This window comes from Vulpes vulpes, chromosome 8 (assembly GCF_048418805.1).
Source record: "Vulpes vulpes isolate BD-2025 chromosome 8, VulVul3, whole genome shotgun sequence".
In the NCBI taxonomy this organism is placed as follows: domain Eukaryota; kingdom Metazoa; phylum Chordata; class Mammalia; order Carnivora; family Canidae; genus Vulpes; species Vulpes vulpes.
Genome location: NC_132787.1, coordinates 35,235,362 through 35,243,302, shown reverse-complemented (window position 1 = coordinate 35,243,302; position 7,941 = coordinate 35,235,362). Strand labels below are relative to the sequence as shown.

The 7,941-nt window shown below is 38.1% G+C and overlaps 1 long non-coding RNA gene across 1 annotated transcript; it reads left to right on the top strand.

The window, feature by feature from the left end:
* Positions 1-994: 994 nt before the first annotated feature.
* Positions 995-7,473, top strand: LOC140599912 (uncharacterized). Its single transcript, XR_012002961.1, has 2 exons — positions 995-4,940; positions 7,273-7,473. It is a non-coding gene; the product is annotated as an uncharacterized lncRNA (long non-coding RNA).
* Positions 7,474-7,941: the final 468 nt, after the last annotated feature.

The window sequence follows — 7,941 nt, the reverse complement described above, 5'->3', positions numbered from 1 at the left end:
ATGTCACCTGTGAAGAGGGAGAGCTTGACTTCTTTGCCAATTTGAACGCCTTTTATTTCTTCTTATTGTCTGATTGCAGAGGGTAGGAATTCTAATACTAGGTTGAACAACAGCGGTGAGAGTTGGCATCTCTGTTGTGTTCCTTATGTTAGGGGGAGGGCTCTGTTTTCCCCCATTGAGAATGATATTCCCTGTGGGCTTTTCATAGATGGCTTTTATGATATTGAGATATGTTCCTTCTATCCCTACACTTTGAAGAATTTTAATCAGAATAATAATCCTACTAAGAGGATCATATGGTTCTTGTCTTTTATTAATGTGATCTACCATGTTGATTGCTTTATGAATGTTAAACAACTCTTGCATACTAGGGATAAATTGCACTTGGTCATGGTGAATGTTCTTTTTAAAATATCGTTTGATCCTATTGGCTAGTACCTTGGTGAGTATTTTGAAATCCATGTTCATCAGAAATATGGGTCTGTAATTTTCCTTTCTGATGAGGCCTTTGGTTTTGGGATCAAGGTAATGCTGGCCTCATATAATGAGTTTGGAAGGTTTATTTCCATTTCTATCTTTTGAAACAGTTTCCATAAAAAGGTATTATTTCTTCCTTAAATGTTTGGTAGAATTCCCCTGGGAAGCCATCTGGTCCTGGACTTTTTTTTCTTGGGAATTTTTTGATGACTGCTCCAATTTCCTTGTTGGTTATTGGTCTGTTTAGGTTTTCTATTTCTTCCTGTTTCAGTTTTGGTAATTTATAGGTTTCCAAGAATCCATCCATTTCTTCTGAAATGGATGCCTAATTTGTTGGCATAAAGTTGCTCATAATGCATTTCTAAAATCATTTGTATTTCCTTGGTTTTGGTTGTGATCTCTCCTCTTTCATTAATGATTTTATTATTTTTTAAAAGATTTATTTATTTATTTATTTATTTATTTATTTATTTATTCATGAGAGTCACAGAGAGATTAGGGCAGAGACACACGCAGAGGGAGAAGCAGGCTCCATGTAGGGAGCCCAAAGCAGGACTTCAGGATCATGCCCTGAGTCAAAGGCAGACACAACTACTGAGACACCCAGGTGTTCCTCTGTTTTTATTAATTTGAGTTTTTCTCTTTTCTTTTTCATAAGCCTGGTTAGAGGTTATCTATTTTATTAATTCCTTCAGAGAACAAGTTCTTAGTTTGATTGATCTGTGCTACTGTTCTTCTAGTCTCTATTTCATTGAGTTCTCCTTTAATCTTTATTATTTCTTTCCTTCTGCTTGGTTTAGGTTTCATTTGCTGTTATTTCCTCAGTTCTTTTAAATGTAAATTTAGCCTCTGTATTTGATATTTTTCCAGTTTTTTGAGAAAGGCTTGTATTGAAATGTACTTCCCTCTTAGGGCTATTTTTGATGCATCCCAAAGATTTTTAACAGTTGTGTTTTCATTTTCATTAGTTTCCATGAATCTTTTTAATTCTTCTCTAATATTTTCCTAGTTGACCCATTGATTCTTTAGTAGGATGCTCTTTAACCTCCAAGTGTTTGATAGGGATTGTATTGAATGTGTAAATTGCTCTGTGTAGCATAGACATCTTCACAATATTTATTCTTCCCATGCATGAGCATGGAATGTTTTTTTTTTCCCAATCTCTTTATGTCTTCCTCTATTTCTTTCATAAGTGTTCTGTAGTTTTTAGAGTATAGATCCTTTACCTCTTTGGCTAGGTTTATTTCTCCTGGTGATTGAGTTCTAGTTTCAAAGCACTGTGGTCTGAAAATGTGCAGGGGATAATTCCAATATTTTGGTATGAGTTGAGACATGATTTGTGGCCCAGTATGTGGTCTATTCTGGAGAAAGTTCCATGTGTACTTTAGAAGAATGTGTATTCCGTTGCATTAGGATGAAATGTTCTATATATATCTGTGAAGTCCATTAGGTCCAATGTGTCATTCAAAGCCCTTATTTCTTTGTTGATCTGCTTAGGAGATCTGTCCTTTGCTCAGAGTGGAGAATCAAATCATTTTTATCATGGCCTAGCTTTCTGTTTCTATACTATGAATGCCTGAATGTGTTTTCCAAAAACTTTCTCATCCATCACAATTTATTTTTGTAGAAAGTTTAAGATTATAAAAGATAGTATTTTATACAAACAGAGAGTATGATGGGAGTTCTTATATGCATTTAATTGCTCATTATTTCTGTTTACAAAATATGTTACTTAAATATACCCAATTAAAAATTTCCAAGGAATATATATTTAGAACATGACTCTAACATTTACATAGTCGCATGTAGGAGATATTTTCATCCTTATGGTATATTTAATTCTCATTCTCATTCCACCAAAGATTTTTCCAGCCTTTTGTTATTTCACTTTGTTAGGTTTCTCTTAATTCCTCCCTCCTTCCTCTTTCAAAGAAAAATCCTGTCTTGATGCTGAAGCTAATGTTGGTTGTGATGATGCACGTCCAACTCATAAAGATGCTAATGTGACAGTTACACTGGTAGTGATCTCCACATCCAAGCTTGTAAATCCCAGTCTTGACTTCCTTCTCTTCTTGGAAGCTAAATCTACTTCTTCTTGGCCAGTTACATAGGTTTTACACAGGTTTTACCCCCAATATCTTCTGCAGCAGAATATTATTTTTCATTAGAAATTTCATTTTCTTTTCCCCTAACCTTCTTTGGGATCGCCGAAGTCATTACAAAAACATCAACAGTGGTTTAGGTGCTAAACACCCTTTCAAATGCTAGCAACACTGTGGTTGGAAATATTCTGCACAGAGGAGTGGACAGTAAGTACATATGTCAGCAACAGCTTTACTGTCTAGAGCATATTGACCAGATGCATGATGCTTAAGCTAAAAATAACTGCTGGGTTAAATGCTAAAGAAAATCTTGTATCTTTCTGAAAAATGCCACATATGCCACATAAGAATACAGATGATTTATTTATTTGCAAAATATGTGACAAATATTTTTTAGCAGCCAATATTCTAGAAATCCACCACAGAGCACTTTATTAGGACTCAGCTTTATCCCTTAATGAATACAATACATTGATTTTTTTAGCTATGTATAACCTAGGCAATGTTGTGTAAGGTATCAGGATAATGATCACATTGTGTTCCATTGTTGAGTGTCATAGGATGCTGGGAGTTCACAAGGACAGATTTTAGCCATTGCCAGGATCTGATTAGTCAAGTAGGATAATGAGGAATTAAATAATTTGCCTACTTTCTCCTCTCACCTTTTGATCTCCTGTTAATGTCTCCCAGTGGCTGAAACTACCCAGAAACCAGAAGGCAAAAATTCCTAAATGATGCAGTTGTGAAGAGTTCAGCTTCCAGGAGCATAGAAAGAATTATGGAAAATGGATGTGGGTGTGACATTATGGATAAAATATTAGCATCATGCCCACTGAAGTGGCCTCTTGACAGAGTAGTGAAAGTACCCCTGGGAACACAATGGCATGTCTGCATACTGGGATAAACCATCTGAGCATTTCATGTGGGCTAAAAGGGTCCAGGTGGGGGCAGGATGCAACCCGGAGGCATCTTGGGTTCTATGATAGTCTGAATAATGGCCCCCAAAATATCCACATCACAATCACTGGAAACTGTCGATATTACCTTCTATGGCAAAAGAACTTTGCAGAAGCAATGAAGGTAAGAATCTTGAGATGGAATGAATATGTTGGATTTTCCAGGTGGCCATGAAATGTAATCACAGATATTTGTAGAAGAAGGAGGCAGAGGGAGATATGAATAGAAAAAGGAAGGCAATGTCATCATGGAAGCAGAAATTGGAGTGATTCAGCTATAAGCCATAAACGCTGGCAGACATTACAGTTGGCATAAATGCTGGCAGACATTACAGTTGCATGAAGCAAGGAATATAGTCAGCCCTGCTGCAATTGTGAAATGAGCCCTATAAAACTCTTCTGGATGTTTAGTCTCTCATGGGACACATGGTGCCCTCAGTTCAAGGGAAGAATCAAAACTAGACCACACCATGAGAGACTCCTAACTCTGGGATAAACTAAGGTTGGCAGAAGGGGTGGGGGCATGGGGTAATGGGTGACGGGCTCTAAGGATGGCACTTGATGGGATGAGCACTGGGTGTTATACTATATGTTGGCAAATTGAATTTAAATAAAATATTTTTAAAAACCCCAAAATTAGACCACAAGCAGTGGAGGTTAATGGCTCATGCCATAGTAGCTGGGCTACTATACGAGCTTCTCCAGGAACTCCCTGGGACTGTAGTGGGATAAAGAGAGAAGTCAGACACACCTTTTATTTTGTGCTGGTTTTCTGGTATGAGTCCAGATGAAGCTGCAAGGAGGAGAGAAATTTTAAATTTGCATTATATTCCATAGTTTTGTTATTGTACTGAACTAGAAATTTGAATTGCTGAACTGACACATTCTTGTGTTTGACAATAACTGAACAATGCAACTATCTGAGCATTGCTTACAGTATTGAAGACACCAGGGAACAAAACTACACATCAGGTTTAAAGGAAATTGAGAGAGAAACCTTGAAAGTAAACTTACACAAGCAGTATATGAATTATTTTAATTGTTTTACTTTTATGAATAAGATTCTGGAACCTGAGTAACATCAATTAGCATAGAAATATAGGCCTTTTTATCTGAATTCTGTTAAAAATATCAATAATCTAAAATCTCTTTTGGTTCCAATCTTCTTTTTTTTTTTTTTCATGGTTGCACACTGTGGATTTATTTATTCCCCACGTTGCTCAGGCTCTACTCCCACGAGGCTGCCCCAGTCAGCACCTTTAGACCTGATCAGCTGTAGAATTTTCCTTCTGGGAGATGGGGAAGCAGGAAGAGAAGCTGTGACACTTTCTTGACTACCAGATTCATGTTGGAGGCCAGAGAGTCATCACAACTAATGTGACTCTGGTGGCAATGACCAGTTACGGTAAGTTCTTTACTTCCTTGCAATTGCAGTGGTGGTGGTGGGAGGTGTCTAAACATGAGGGTCTGCCATGGGAATGTGTTGGACATGTGAATGTTATTTGTCCCATGGATCCTGGCAGATGAATGTTGTGAATGACTGGCCTAAAGGTATCCGGTGAGGAAGTCTGCTCCAGCTTCTGCATGACAACCTGTCACATATTAGAAGCAGCACTCACACACCTTTCGCCTATTCTCCTGGACCAAAGCTTTTCAGCTCCCTCAAGCCTTCTTTATGGACATGACTTTCGGCTCCTGTACCATCTGGCTGCCATTCTCAGGACATGCCCAATTTCTCAATGTCCTTCTTACTGTGTCATGCCCAGCTCTGAGCCTTGTGTTCCAGACAGGATTGACCAGTTCTGAGCAAATTGAGGCCATTTTATGATCTACTTCCCTTAATGTAGCTAAGATTGTGTTCATTTTATGTGTCATGTATCAACCATATAACATAGTTGGACCAGGCTGAGCTAGTGGCCAATTTACAGAATAACAAACAAATAGGGCATTTTCACTTGAATTGCTGCCAAACCAGGTCTACCCTATCCGGTACTTGTGCAATTAGTTTTTAACCTAAATGCAGTACTTTGCATTTCTCTTTTCTCATTCCATTATGTTGGTTTCAGCCCTGTCTTCCTTCCTGTTGAGGTCATTTCTTATTTATTTATTTATTTATTTATTTATTTATTTATTTTTTATTTATTATTGGAGTTCAATTTGCCAACATATAGCATAACACCCAGTGCTCATCCCATCAAGTGCCCCCCTCAGTGCTCGTCACCCAGTCACCCCCACCCCCTGCCCACTTCCCTTTCTACTACCCCTTGTTCGTTTCCCAGAGTTAGGAGTCTCTCATGTTCTGTCTCCCCTTCTGACATTTCCCATTCATTTTTTCTCCTTTCCCCTTTATTCCCTTTCACTATTTTTTATATTCCCCAAATGAATGAGACCATATAATGTTTGTCCTTCTCTGATTGACTTATTTCACTCAGCATAATACCCTCCAGTTCCATCCACATTGAAGCAAATGGTGGGTATTTGTCGTTTCTAATTGCTGAGTAATATTCCATTGTATACATAGACCACATCTTCTTTATCCATTCATCTTTCAATGGGCCCCAAGGCTCCTTCCACAGTTTGGCTATTGTGGACATTGCTGCTATAAACATTGGGGTGCAGGTGTTCCGGCATTTCACTGCATCTGTATCTTTGGGGTAAATCCGCAGCAGGTTCCAATCTTCTTAGGTTATCTGGTATCCATGTCTATTTGAAAATGAGTGCCTCTGATGGTTAGATGTCCCTTTTTGTTATTCTATTGATTAAAATCAAACTATTTGATCTAACAGCCATCAGTATTACATAATCATAGAACTGTCTATAAGATAAAGTGTCTAAAGAGATACAGACATTCAATAAAAATGCACTTAACATAAAACACATATAAGAGTCCATTTAGAATAGTGAGTCCCTTTTAGATTTTGAGTTTCAGTTGTTGGTCTTATGAAGGAGCTTTGGCCTCTTTATCTGTTGCAGGAGATAATATAGATTGTGTGGAATGGAAATAAGCACAAATTTAGAAAGTGTGGTCAGAGAGGTAGTTACAACTTAAAGGGGATGACATTTGAGTAGGGCTTGAGTGAAGTGCGAGGACAAGGTTTTAAAATAGCTGGAGTGGAACCCTACAAATCATGCAAAGGATCTAAGATGTAAGACTGCATGCTTTGAGGAAGAGCAAGAAGGCACTGCGACTGGAGCAGTCAATGAGGTGGAAAGGGGACCCAGCGGAACAGTCATGGAAGTTAAGGTGTGGCAAATAGTTTGGATCTTATTTGAAACAGGGTAGTGGACTGGTGAGGGTCCAGGAGGTAAACAAAGCCTATGCCAGGTCATCAAATGAAGGGAATTTAACATAGGAAAATATTTATAAAGTGGTTGGAGAGTCTGAAAGGTAACAGGACAATGAAGGCAGCATAGAGATGATTGAAACAGAAAGTTGGTGCTGTTCCCAGAGATGGAGGGACAGAGGGAGCAGGAGGGTTCCCCAGAAGCACATGGTGGGAACTGAGATGACAGTGGGTGGTTCCTGATGGGAGCTGAGAAGAAGAGGCAGTTGTTGTTTGGCAGGACCACATGATATGTACAGCCATGGTAAGAGATAAAGCCTGAAGCAGAGAGGAAAGAAAACACACCATGCTTCTCCCCTCTTCCCACCTCCTGAATATTAAGCCAGTTGCTCCCATTGACTGAACCTAACTGGAAGCAGGTTGGCTATGGGAACTGTGAATTGTGTTTTGCAGGAATCGCATGCTGAGATATGAGCAGAGCCGAGAGAGGCCACAGAGGGCAAAGAGGAGAATGACTGGCACAGTGAGAGAAACCAGATTGACCACAACATAGAATCACAATATTTGGGAACAGATGCTTCTTGTATCCAAGTAAAAGTATAATTTGTTAGCATCATATTCTGAAAAGAGAATAAATGTATCTTATCCAATTTATGTCAGTCTCCTTACTCTAACACGTGGGTAGGATCTCTCAGATAAATTATCAATATGAATCTGCATGTGGAAGGGTTTGGTAAAAAGGAAAAGGAGTTTTAAAAAAGTAGTTTTTGAAGAGATAATTGAGCAACTTTAATGCATATACTGACATGGTTAGATATAAGTTCCCACTCGCTTATCTACAATGCTAAAAAACAAATACCTGTAAGACAAAATATTTTTATTAGTTTAGCTCCAAAACCTGAACTCTGTTGATTATGCTTTTGGCATTATATATTTTGCTAAGGAAATAATGCTGTGCTGCATTATAGGGGAACCACCAAATTCCACTGTTATAGTTAATTTATATATGAATATGCACAAATTTTTATTATTTTTTTCACAAATAATTTTTTAAAAGACAAAATTGTGAATCTGAAAATACATTTCTTTCCAGGGATTTTGGATACAGAATTAGGGACTATA